This window comes from Tamandua tetradactyla, chromosome 4, assembly GCF_023851605.1.
Source record: "Tamandua tetradactyla isolate mTamTet1 chromosome 4, mTamTet1.pri, whole genome shotgun sequence".
Lineage (NCBI taxonomy): Eukaryota > Metazoa > Chordata > Mammalia > Pilosa > Myrmecophagidae > Tamandua > Tamandua tetradactyla.
In genome coordinates, this window is record NC_135330.1 from 192,085,843 (window position 1) to 192,097,902 (window position 12,060).

The 12,060-nt window shown below is 45.5% G+C and overlaps 1 long non-coding RNA gene across 1 annotated transcript in view; it reads left to right on the forward strand.

Annotated features, from left to right (window-relative positions):
- The window catches only part of LOC143681668 (uncharacterized), a 73,760-nt gene extending 66,311 nt beyond the window's left edge, over nt 1-7,449 (forward strand). The window contains exons 4-5 of the long non-coding RNA XR_013174770.1: nt 7,086-7,191; nt 7,295-7,449. This is a non-coding gene — a long non-coding RNA (uncharacterized LOC143681668). The remainder of the gene's footprint in view (nt 1-7,085; nt 7,192-7,294) is intronic.
- The last annotated feature ends 4,611 nt before the right edge of the window (nt 7,450-12,060 follow it).

Sequence of the window (12,060 nt, forward strand, 5' to 3'; positions counted from 1 at the left end):
TAGTGTAGTTACAAAATGATGAAATCATTTATTAGTTCATGAATATTTTAGTTTATAAGAAAATTTACATACCTCACCACTTCTCAGCCAGAAATCCAGAGGGAGAAATGGAAGATCGCCGTTGTCCTTAAAGGATTAAGTTGAAAAGCAGCCTGTTGGGGCAGTCAATAGCAAGCCTCCAAGTAGCATGAACTTGACAAAGCGAGTCTCTCCAGGCGGCTGCGATCCCCCAGCTGCTCGGGCAGGATCATCCCTCAGGGAGGGGGGACAGGATTAGAGGAGATGATGCATGACAAAAACAGCAGGAAGCTTTTAGAACTACACTATGCTTGGACTTTTCATTCCGTTCTTACTCCTTCCGTTTTGTGGCATTCTTCTCTGAGAAATTTTCTTGGGCTTTTCTTCAGGATGCTTTAGCTCTTGTCTCTTTTGATAAGTGGCGCTTTCATGTGATGATTCTAAGGGATCATGTTTGATGGTATATTTTTAAATTTCCTAAAATTAAAGGTGGGGGAGGGGGAAAGGAGTTGGAAATAATGAGGAAGACTTCTGGGCCTTGGGCAACAGAAAGGAGGGGCCAAGAGTTATGTTTTCTGGGTTTGTATACTGGTTCCACCATTCCCTGGCTGTGTGACTTTGGGCAAGTTACCTAACCACTCTGTGCTTAGTTTGCTCATCTGTAAAATGGTGGTTTTAATGGTACCTATTTCATACAGTCACCGTGAGATCAAGACAAAATGAACCCATTGAATCCCTCTGGCCTTAGGAAAGACTTGTTGAATGACTAGATTCATTAGACTAAATAAAAACAAAAACAGAGGAAATCGAAGAATTAGTCCCTTCAAGAAATCTTCTCTGACTTCCAATAATGCAAACACACCAGTCCCCAGGCATTGACTGAGCTGGCCTCGAACCCCCTCTCGGCCCTGGTATTTCCATGGCCCTCCACACCCCTGCCGCAAGCTTCCACACTTGCCAAACGCTCTGTGGAGCAAATTGATGCAATTCCTGCCATTCCAGCTGGAACACTGTCCTTCCTTCATCCACCGACGAGACTTCAGCTCGGCAAGGCTCCAGCCAAAGGCCACCTCATCTGTGGATATTTCCCAATCACGCTGAGTCAAACACAATAGCCTTCGTTTTTTGTTTTTTTTTTAACATGCTAGCAGGCTTCTGCTGCTGTTGTAGGTTGTTTGTTTTACTGGCTTGGACGTCCTCCCCGAGACCCCTGTCTCTCAGCAGTCCTTTGAGGCCCCATCCTGCTGGGCTGGGAGCTCCACCTGAGCTGAAGGCTCTCCTCAACCCGGAGGCAGGCAGCCCCCCCTGCCCCAGCCCAGGGCTTCCTCCCTGGAGCGATGCCAACCATTTGTGGAGCAAACGAGTTTCCAGATTGTAATGGTACACGACCACAGGCAGCGGCTGTGTGCTGAGTGCATCAGACTGTGGGGGTTGTGGGTCTGTCATCCCCAGAAGTTCTCACACAAACATGCTAGGATTTGCACACACAAACCACCAACCGCCTCCTTGTTTGTCCTCTACAGGGTCCAGTTGGATGCCTTTCTGCCATGGAGCCATATCAATCTGCCAATGTAAAATCAGGTCGTAACGTTTAATATGGGGTACAGCTGAGCATCCTGGGATGCTTTGTTTGGGAACTGCACTGTCCTTCCTTGGAGATAATCCTAAGGCTCCATGTTTTCTTTCAACCGAGGGTAATACATAATATGCACTGGTTTCAGTTTGCAAAAGCTGCCAGAAATGGGTTGGCTTTTACAATGGGGATTTATTAACTTATAACTCATAGCTCTTAGGCCATGAAAATAAACACGTAAGCATCAACAGGACGATACCTGGACTCTGAAGAAAGAAAGGCTGCTGGCATCTGGGGCTCCTCTGTCACGTGGGAAGGCACATGGCCGGCATGTGTTGGCCCTTCGCTCTCAGGTTCCATTGCTTTCAGCTTCTGGTTCCAGTGGCCTCCTCTCTGTGTCCTCTCTTAGCTCCTCTGGGGCTTTTCTTTCTAAGTTATCTTGGCTTTTTCTGTCCCTTATCCTCTCATAAAGGACTCCAGTATAAGGATCAAGACCCACTTGGAATGGGATGGGTCACATCTCAATTGAAATAACCTACAACAGGTCTGCACCCACAGGAATGGATTGAAATAACACATGGCCCTTTCTGGGGTACATAACAGCTTCAAACCAGCACAGCATCTAAGCTCAAAATTGTGCAAGGGACCAGGCATTTACTTTCTTCATATCTTGTAGACAGCTGTTGGTGCCTAGCAGACCAACCACCTCATTCTTGAACATATAGTTTTGCTTTCCTTCTTTTCTTTTCTTTCCTTCCTTCCTTTGTTCTTTCCTTCCTTCATTCATTCTCTCCATCCTTTCTCCTTCCCTCCTTCCTCCCCTCTCTTCTTCCTTTCTTTCTCCTTCTCTCCCCTTCTTCGTAACTTCTTTGTAAGTTTATTTCCCCTAATTTTTTAACTCTACTAATTTCCAAAATGCACTTTCAACTTAAACATAATAATATATTTTATTAATGATTTCACTCCATAGAACTTTACTCCACAACAATCTGTACTTTTATTTCTCATCTTTCTTAAGTGGTTGCTTGCGTGTCTGTCCTTCCTACTAGATGGTGAACTCCACAAAGGGAAAGACATTTTTTATTATTTTGCCTGTCTTCTATCTCCTCTGTCCTCATAGCACCTCCTTAAGCTGAAGATGGGAAGTGCTGAAGTGCATGGGGCAGCAATCAGACCCTAATCAGTCCTTCACTGGTCTGGGAGTGTGACAATTATGGCTCTCCCCACTAAGACACCTTGAGAGTTTGGAACTATTTCTGTGGTTGGCCTCCAGATCAACTCCACTTGCTAAGAATCTTTTTGGAATAGAAGGCACCTGGAGGCAGACATAGCATCTTAAAAATAGACTTGAAACACCTAAGCAGAGTCACATGGGGAAGAAGTGACTCTCTCTGTGGTGTAATGTGACACCGTTTTTGTAAGCAACTCTTGTGGTTTCCTCACTGCCACGTGGAACTTGAACAATACCTGAGACCCACACTGATTTTCAAATGGCTCTCTGCATAGACAGCCACATTATTTCCACATATCTTTTTTCTATCAGACTTGTCTCACAAAATTGTAATTGAAGGTGCACCGATGTTTACAGCAGCATATTCACAATTGCCAAAAGGTGGAAACAACCCAAGTGTCCATCAACAGATGAATGGATGAACAAAGTGAGGTTCTACTCACAATGGAATATTATTTGGCCATAAGAAAGAAGGAAGTTATGAGACATGCTGCAGCATGGGAGAACTTTGAAAGTATGTTCAATGAAATAAGGCATAAGGACCGATATTGCATGATATCATTTATGATAGAGAACTAGAAATAGCAAATTCCAAGGGAGGGGAGGGAAGGGGGAAGGGGGAGTGTTTGGAAAAATAAAGTAATAATAATTAATTTTTGTAATTGAAAAAATTGTGATTGATGGCACTTGATATCATTATTTCTAATTTAATAGTGTCAAATAGTATTCTGAATGAGTGAGATATTGAAACCCTAAGTTTGTACCACCTGTTGGTTTGAAATCAGGATACATACTTGGCATATGGTATAGGAATCTACAAACCAAGAAAATGAACATAAAACGGGTCAGGGCCTAATTATACCCACCGGGTGCCTGCCACGCCCAGTGTGAACCCAGTGTGGAGGGATAATTCCATAGGCAACGCTGTAGGGGTTTCTCACAGACAAAAGCAACTCCCATGAAAGAGTTCACATTGAAAATTACAAAGCAGATTAAGAGTCAGAAGACACATAAACACTCTAATACTCAAAAGCTTCACAGAACAAAATAATCTTAAATAGACTATAAAATAAATTACTTTAGACTTGAAAGGAAAAAAAGATTCAGGAAGAAAAAAAAGAAGACAGTTTTGAAAAAAGAGCCAAGTTGAAATAACTATAGGTCACTGATATTAAAATCCCAATGTATAAGTATAACAAGAGGTAATTTAATAAGCTGGAAAGTGTATCTGAGGAAACCATCCAAAATAGGTCAACAAGAGATAGATAGAAAATTTGGATATTAAGAAAAATAGAGCACAGAAAAGGGTCAATCTATGTTTAAAAGTATTACAAGAAGGAGAAAACAAAAATAATGGTAGAGACTTTTTTTAAAAAGAAATAGGGGCTTAAAATTTTCAGGAATTGATAAAAGAGGGATGCCTTCAGATTTGAGAAATACATGTCCAAAGCAGAACAAATAAAAGTAAACCCTCCCTTGTGTACGTAGCAGATGGTATTTCAACAAAAGACATGTTTTTAATCTTAATCTGCTTTCCTGTGGTTATATATACATTTCTAAATAGGGCTTTTTAAAGGACATATTGTTAGTTAAGTTGTGGCCAAATTGAATCTGTCTGGCTATTAATCCATGTTACTGGAGGCTATATAAAGAGAAGACATTCAGAGGCTGCCAGAGAAAGCCACGGGAAGAATCCAGAAGTCAGTGGAAACCAGAAAAGCAAACAGAGAAGGGAAGCAGAGACGCACATCAGTGAACCCTAAGGATGCAGCAAGCAATCACCAGAATGCTCTAGACTCCAGGAGAAAGCGCAGCGTGGCTGACCCCTTGATTTGGGACTTCTGGCCTCTAAAGCCATGAGCCAATGAATACTTGTTGTTTAGGCCAACCCATTGTACGGCGTTTGCCACTGCAGCTCTGCAAACTAAGACAAGGCACATGCAATAAAACTGCAGCATACCAAAGACAAATAAAAAACGTTTAAAACCACCAGAAAGAAAAGACAGACAGAGCAACAATTCGACCAAGAGCAGACTTCTTGCCAGCTACAAGAAAGTCTTCAGCACAATGGAGTTAGTTGAGGGAAATAATTGTTAACTTAGATTGTATACTCAGGTAAACTATAATATTAAAATGTGGGCAAAATAAAGACATTTTCAGACAAAGTCTAAGAGAATTTACCACTCATAGACTGCCTTGAAAGATGGACTAATAGGTAGCTGTCAGGGAAAGGAAAACTGAACCCATAAGAAAGGAGTGGAATGCAGGAAGCAATGAGAAATAGGAGCTGGTAAGTAGGAGGTAAACCTAAACCAGAAAATTGCCTGGGAAAAGGTAACACAACAATCGGCAAATGCCACCTTTAAAGGTAAGCATTGCGCAACATTTCTGGGATGCCCTCCTCCTGCGTTTACATATGCCTAGTTGCCCAAACTTTTCCCTTGCATCCTTCATCTCAAGCATCACCAAGTCACGGTACTTCTATGTCACAGGTTCTGGTAAGCCTATATCAGGCTCTAAAGTGTCACACCTTTTGCCATGCTTATATTTATTGGACCAGGAATACTGGAGAATTATAGAACAGGAGGCATAACCCCCTCTCTTAAAAAAAAAAGAGAGAGAGAGAGAGAATAAACAGAAACCAATAAAACAACTTTGAAAAATCAAGGCACACAGAAAAGTTTTGAATTATGAAATGACACAATGCAAATGGGGAAGGATCAAAGCCATCCAAGAGAACTTTCTGCAGTGATGGAAATTTTCTGTATCTGCACTGCCTGTGTGGTTATTGTACACTTGAGATGTAGTTACTGCAACTGAAGAAATGAACTGTTAATTTTCTATAATGTTGTTTTTCTTATAAGATAGGCATACCAATAGATGCTGTACCTGTTATTCCATTTCATCAAATTTAGGACTGGGATGCAGAAGTTCTTGCACCTGGCTGAACATGAATGCGCTGGGTTCATGGACCAGTCACTCACACTGTCTGGGTCTCTGTTTCCTTTTGCACAAAACAAAAGGACGGCACTAGTGCTTCTGAAGGCTCTTTAAGCACTCCTCATTCCTCAAGTTTGATGACCCTCACAAATTGGTCATGAATATGTCTTGCCATTCCCAGCTATAATCTCCAGCTCTCAAAGATACATCAGGCAACAAAAATTGCTGCCCCCATCTCCAATATACACCAAAAAATGTGCAGTTCATCCCCCAAATAGATTCTTGATTGCTCCCTAGGACTGCCTGGTCTAGGGAACTGGTTTATAAAAATTTTTTGGGACCTCCTGGTAAGGTTCCCCACTCTACAGGATTCAATATGATCATGGGACTGAGACAAAACTACCGACCTCAGAGAGAGACTACTAAGATGACAGACAGGTGAAAGGCACAAGGTCAAATCTGTGCTATTTGTAGGGGCTGCATCTAGAAGGAGGCGGTACAGGAATCACCATTTGTTTAAGAAAATACGTGGTCCATTTTCTGGCAGCATCCCTTACGTTCATGCTCCATAAACAATGTACAGTGCAGTTTTCACTCTTTAAAGTCCTTTTGTAAAGGTAGCACATGTGATTATGGCTAAGTTCTTTTTCATTTTTTTTTTTACCCTGCAATCCCTCATAGGATTAAGTGCCATTTATTACGCTGTGATAGCAGTTTTGATTACACAGGGTGCTGAAAAAGAGAAACGATGACTGAGCTGCAGATTGAAATTCAATCTCACCATTTTTTAGAGGCTCCATTATTCAAGGATCAAGTGCTTTTCTCAAGTTTTCTATTTGACATTCTACATAGCCCTGCCTCAGACTAATTATAATTCATCCAACTATCTAATTCTAATGGTCTAATTTTATCATTCAGTAATTAAGCTTCTTCTGGCAGCATGCTCTTTAGCCATAAAAAGAAAATATTTCCTTTCCCATTTTTAAAATTGGTTTGAACAAGACAATGAAAAATAGACATAGCCACTTAATGCCACATTTCTTTCAATCAATAGTTTTCTTATTGACACCAAGAATTGGCAGGTTAGTCCACATTTTTCAGGTACAAAATGTTCAGAGCTTTTTCTTTTCTAGAAAGACATGGTCAATCAGAAAATATTGATCAAACACTTTAGCCACTTCTTTGCAGTTAAAGACCCAAAAAAAGAGTGAACAAGATTTGTTTAGCAATATGCATTACAACTGATAGTGATATTATATCTCAAAGGCAGAGAATGCTCATTGTTTAGACATAATTCAATCTCATCTTCTTCCTCACCATTAGAAGCCTAATTGGAATGGGCGTGACAGGATACGTAGCTAAAGAACTACATTTCCCAGTTTGCCATGCAGACAAGGAAGATCAAGTGGCATAGATTGGTCAATGAGAGGTAAGTGGAAGTTGCTGGGTGGGGCTTCTGCAAAAACTTCTCATAAGAGAGGTGGACTCAGCTGGAGGTATGTCCTTGGCACTTCCTCCTTCTTTCTTTTTAGAAACAGAACTTGATTGTAGGAGCTGAAGCAGCCATTTTGTGACATGAGGGAAAGAACAAGAAGATTGCAGAGACCTTGGCCCTGTCATTCTTGAACTAGGAAGCCAACACCAGCACCTGCTGACCTCTGGACTTTTCACTATGATTGAAAAACAAATCCCCTTGTGGTTTCAGGCATTCTTATTTGGTCTTTTGGTTCCACGCCTGCGGTTATTTGTTTTACTGTCTCTCCTCACTAGACGATAACTCCACAAGGACACTGGCTTTCTGTTCATTGCTATATGTCATGTCTGGATTGTAACAAGCACTTAATTTGCTGAATATCAAATGAATGCAGCTGAATTCCTTACTGACACAAACTGCTAGCCAGTGAAAGCTAGTACCTGTCTCTGGGTCTTCCCAGGTCACTTTCTACTCTCAGAAGGCACTAAAAAGGCAACTTTCCCAGCCCATTTAAAACTCTTCATTCAAACCATGAAATGCCACCTTCTTCAGGTGGCAGATCGCCTCTCATCAGCACCCTGCAAAATATGTAACAGAGTAGAAGGGGAACTTGAGAGTAAAATATACCTGCCCACGTCTAAGCTAAGAAGTCCAGTCTCAGGCCAGGTCAAGCAACCCCTGTCCTAAGGAGGGCTGACTGCTGCCCTCAGGGGCCTGAAACCCAGGTCATCCCTCTGTGCTGGGCCCTGCAGGGCGGGGGTGGGGGGTGGGGGTTGGGGTGGGCTGGTCTGGCTGTCCCTCAACAGCTGGCCCTTTGCGAGAGAGACCCACCAGGGAATCTTCTCTTGGCTCCTCCTTCAAAATGGAGGTAGGAGGGCAGGGGCTGGGCTCGGTCCATTTGCTCAGCCATTTGCTCGGCTAGCTCCCCAAGTCGCTGCCCCCCTCCTGAGAAGCCAGACTCTGGGTTCAGCCCCTCCATGCCCAGTTCTATTTTTAAAAGTTCCTCAGTAGTATGTATAGTGCTATTTATTTAGTCTTTGCATCCTCCTTGCTTGTTCCCAGCCTTTGAATGGAATTCTAAACTGGAAAGAACGTGCTCACTATCCACCCAAATCCTTCTGTATTTGAAAAAGGATAAGAGATGAGGGGGCTCGGAAAGTGAAGCCAGACCTGGTTCCCTTCAAGAGACCAAATAACGTGCCCCAATCTAGTCCAACTGCCTTTGGGAGACATGTCCCTGCTGTTTGTCACCAGATCTGAGACAGGCTGCAGCTGGCACTGCCCACGCAGGCCTGGCTGGTGGGGGTGGCGAGGACAGGCCCCATGCTGCCGTGACAGCCTCTCCAGAGAGCCCCTGAAAAGTCCCTTAAACAAGTGAGGCAGCCTCTGAAGTGGAAGGCAGAGGAAGCTACAAAAGCATTTATTTAGGTCACATCATTGTATCATCGACTTATCCCCATACACACACAAAAAAAGAACTGGAACAGATTTTAATGGAACAGCTAGGAGCTTTCTATTTTTTCTTCTTACTGGAGGAGAAAACACGGGCAATTGACTCAAACACGTGCATTATTGGGTATTGTGGTGTATTGGAGGTTGTTTTATGGCAGCCTGTTAATATAATAGGAAGAAAGAAGAAGTAACATTTATATGCTGCTTTATGAGTTTGCAAAGTATGGTCATACAGGTTTTCCTGACCTCTTTATTTGACTTCTCTGTATCTCGTTTACTGCTCAGGGAACAGGGGGATAGAAATGCTTTCCCTGCAGAGGTATTCAGACATCACTGTGCATGAAGCTGGTAGCACAGGGCCTGGCGCGCAGTAGGTCCTTTAAAAATGGGGCCTCGTTTATCCACTGGGTCCTCGATTTCCCCCGTGTCCACCCCATTTGCCATACCCTCGCACGGGGCCTGCGGTAAGCCAAATGCCCCTCCTCCTCCCTCTGCTACCAAGGTCCCCCGTGGGGTGGCCCTGCCTGGTTCTCCCTGAGGACGCGGTGTCCCCAGCCACAGGGAGGCGAGTCTCAGGCCGGCACGCTGAACTTGCTCTGCACCTCGGGGGCTGGGCCTCTGGCGACCTGCGCTGACCCACCGCATCATGGCCCTGCCCCACCGCATCATGGCCCTGCCCCGGGGTCCCCGTCACCGCTGCTGCTCCCCTCGTCCTCACCCTGCCGCCAGCTAGGCGTTCCTGGACTCCAAGCCATGTGGAAGCCCCTCGGCCCTTGGCTTCTCACTTCCTTTTCTTTTCTTCGCTACTCCCCCACTTTGGCCACTCTGGTTTTGCCGTTACCTGGAATCAGTCACTTAAGTCCCAACGCATGCCGGTCCCCCTAACCCTAACCTTGACTTCCTCGGCCCCGCTCCCCCAGGAAACCCGACACTGGCTCCTCTGCGCCCTGAGACCCTGACCCCCACCCTCACCCCCACTCAGTAGCCTGGCCCGCGGCTAGTGGCATCAGGGTCCCTTTGCAAATGGCCCCAGGCAGGCCCCGCTCACAAACCACCCAAAGGCAGGCAGGACAACAGCTTGGCTGTTTCCAAATTGGATTTCTCACCTTTCAAACTCAAAAGGGGACGTACTGGAACTTCATTTTCCTGTCCTTTTCCAGGTGATTGAAATGATGTGACCCAAAAGAGAGGCTCTGAGGTAGCCTCAGGGTGTCCCCCCACCCCCTAATATAGGACACGCTCTAGATTGCAATGAGACGGACGGACAGGCCTCTGCTCAGAGGGTGACAGGACCAGGGGGGGCTGCAGGGGGCGAGGTGGGCCCCGGGGACCATGGATTTGTGTTTGCAGCTGCCATGCATGGGGCACTTCCAGGAGCTGCCATGTCCCTGCGATGTGGGCGGCTGCTGCTCAGGCCAGGTCTCCACCAGGGCAAAGCTTAAAATATCACCTGGCATGTCTGCTTAACAATTAGCTAGTTTTGCCCAGAAAAATACTGAACAACCTGTGGTTTAGCTAATGAGACGGACCAGTGGGTCTCTTTGGCTACAGAGATGGCCTTTGCCTTAACCTGTCAGTTTGACAAGGACTTCTTTCTCCTTTATTCCTTGAGGACTGTCCCTGTCCTCATTCCAAGCTTAAATAGCCACCTAGCCTCTGCTCTTGAGAACAGTGGGCGTCCTTCCTGCTCCTAAACCCCTGCCCATATAAGAAAAGTCACCTACTGTCTGCAGGAGTGCTGCAGGGCTGAGGCTGGGGGGCTGGGGAGGGCCGCGGGTCGCAAATGTGAGACAGACATCTCTGGACATAGTCCATCTCTGCACCAGACAATTCCACCATCTCCACTCGGGGTATCTGATGGCCTGTCCCTTTTTGCTTCCTCAAACACACAATCTCCCTTGCTGCTCGGAGTCTGACTGCAGTTGTGGTGCCCCGTTTTGTGCTTGGTTTCTGATCGTAGATGCCCTCACGGAACCCACCTCCCCACCCCTGCCCCCAGCTCAGCCCGGGCGTCTTGCTCCAAGCATGCCGTGTGGCTCGCGGTGGGGAGTGGCTTCCCACGGGACTGTCAGCTCCTGAGCGCCTGTACCGGCACCAAAGTCATGGGGAAGCCCGGCCCCTGTCCAATAGCAGGCACCCCGCACCCTTTTGCTGACTAAATGGATATTATTTGCTCACTGGGAGCCATTCCTGGAAGTCACGAACAGAATACTCAACTGCAAGGCTTTGCTCTGACTCAGAAAATCATGGAAAACCTCAAATAGATCGGCCAGCTCCTTCTCTTCACAGTTAATGCATCCTGCATTTTCCTGCTAGACAGTATTTCCCAAACACTGTTTTTATTATATGGCTCCTCTTTCAATGCCAATCCAAGACCCTCCTCAAACCTGCTCTCTCTTTTTCTTTCTCATTGCTATGCTGCACAGACCTTCATTCCAGCTAGACTGGTGTCCCAACTGCTCCTGAATGTGGGTGCTCATTCCTGCTTGATTCTTCTGCCACTGGGCCTGCCTTCCCCTCCCAAGTCGTTACTTATAAGCCAGCTTCTACTTTGTCTATGGCTTTCTCCCTGAGGACTCCAATGGATAGTAACTCTGTCCACCCATGGTATTGTGGAACTGACTGCCTCTGCTACTCATCGCACACTGAAGCATATGCTGTTTCGTGATGTCGTTTATATTGGTGCCCTAAATTATGTAATCCCATGTGTGCAACTCTTGCCCACCCTAATGAGACTATAAAACTCCCAGTGCTCTACCCTCTGTGCCTCAAGCCCTGGAATACCTAAAGGGCACAGTAATTGCTTTCTGAAAGTTGGTTGAATGGATGATTGAAAGACCAAGTCTAAACCTCTCCTTCTCCTCTGGATGGGTTGAGCAAGCTGACCAAAGCCTGCAGAGACAGCTAGAAAGGAGAGAGGGCAGAGTGGCTTTCTGTCTGTGTTCCCTGGAAGCAGCCCAGGTGATGGGGTGACTGGGTCATATCCTAGGCTGAAGAGGGTGGAGGCAACTGACATGTGAGCTGAGACAGTCCTTGCCATCTCTCCAGGTGGGTGCAGCCTAGAAAGCAGCCTCTTGTGCCTGGCAGAGCAGGACTGCACAGGCTACAGACTTGCCTGGTCACCTGAGAATAGTACCCCCAAGGGAAGACTTGGGAGCTGAGACAGTTGTCATGCAGACTAACTGCCACAGCCACCCAGCTCCTCTCAGGAAACATTAGTACATCACGTTTTAGAGCATCTTGTTAAATGCAGATTTATCTACTACTCAGAAAACATGATCTGTTGCTTCTGTATCAAACCAGCTGGTTCCTTAATATCTATGGACAACATGTTTTCCAGGAACCAATCTTTAAATCTCCCTTTGGCAAATG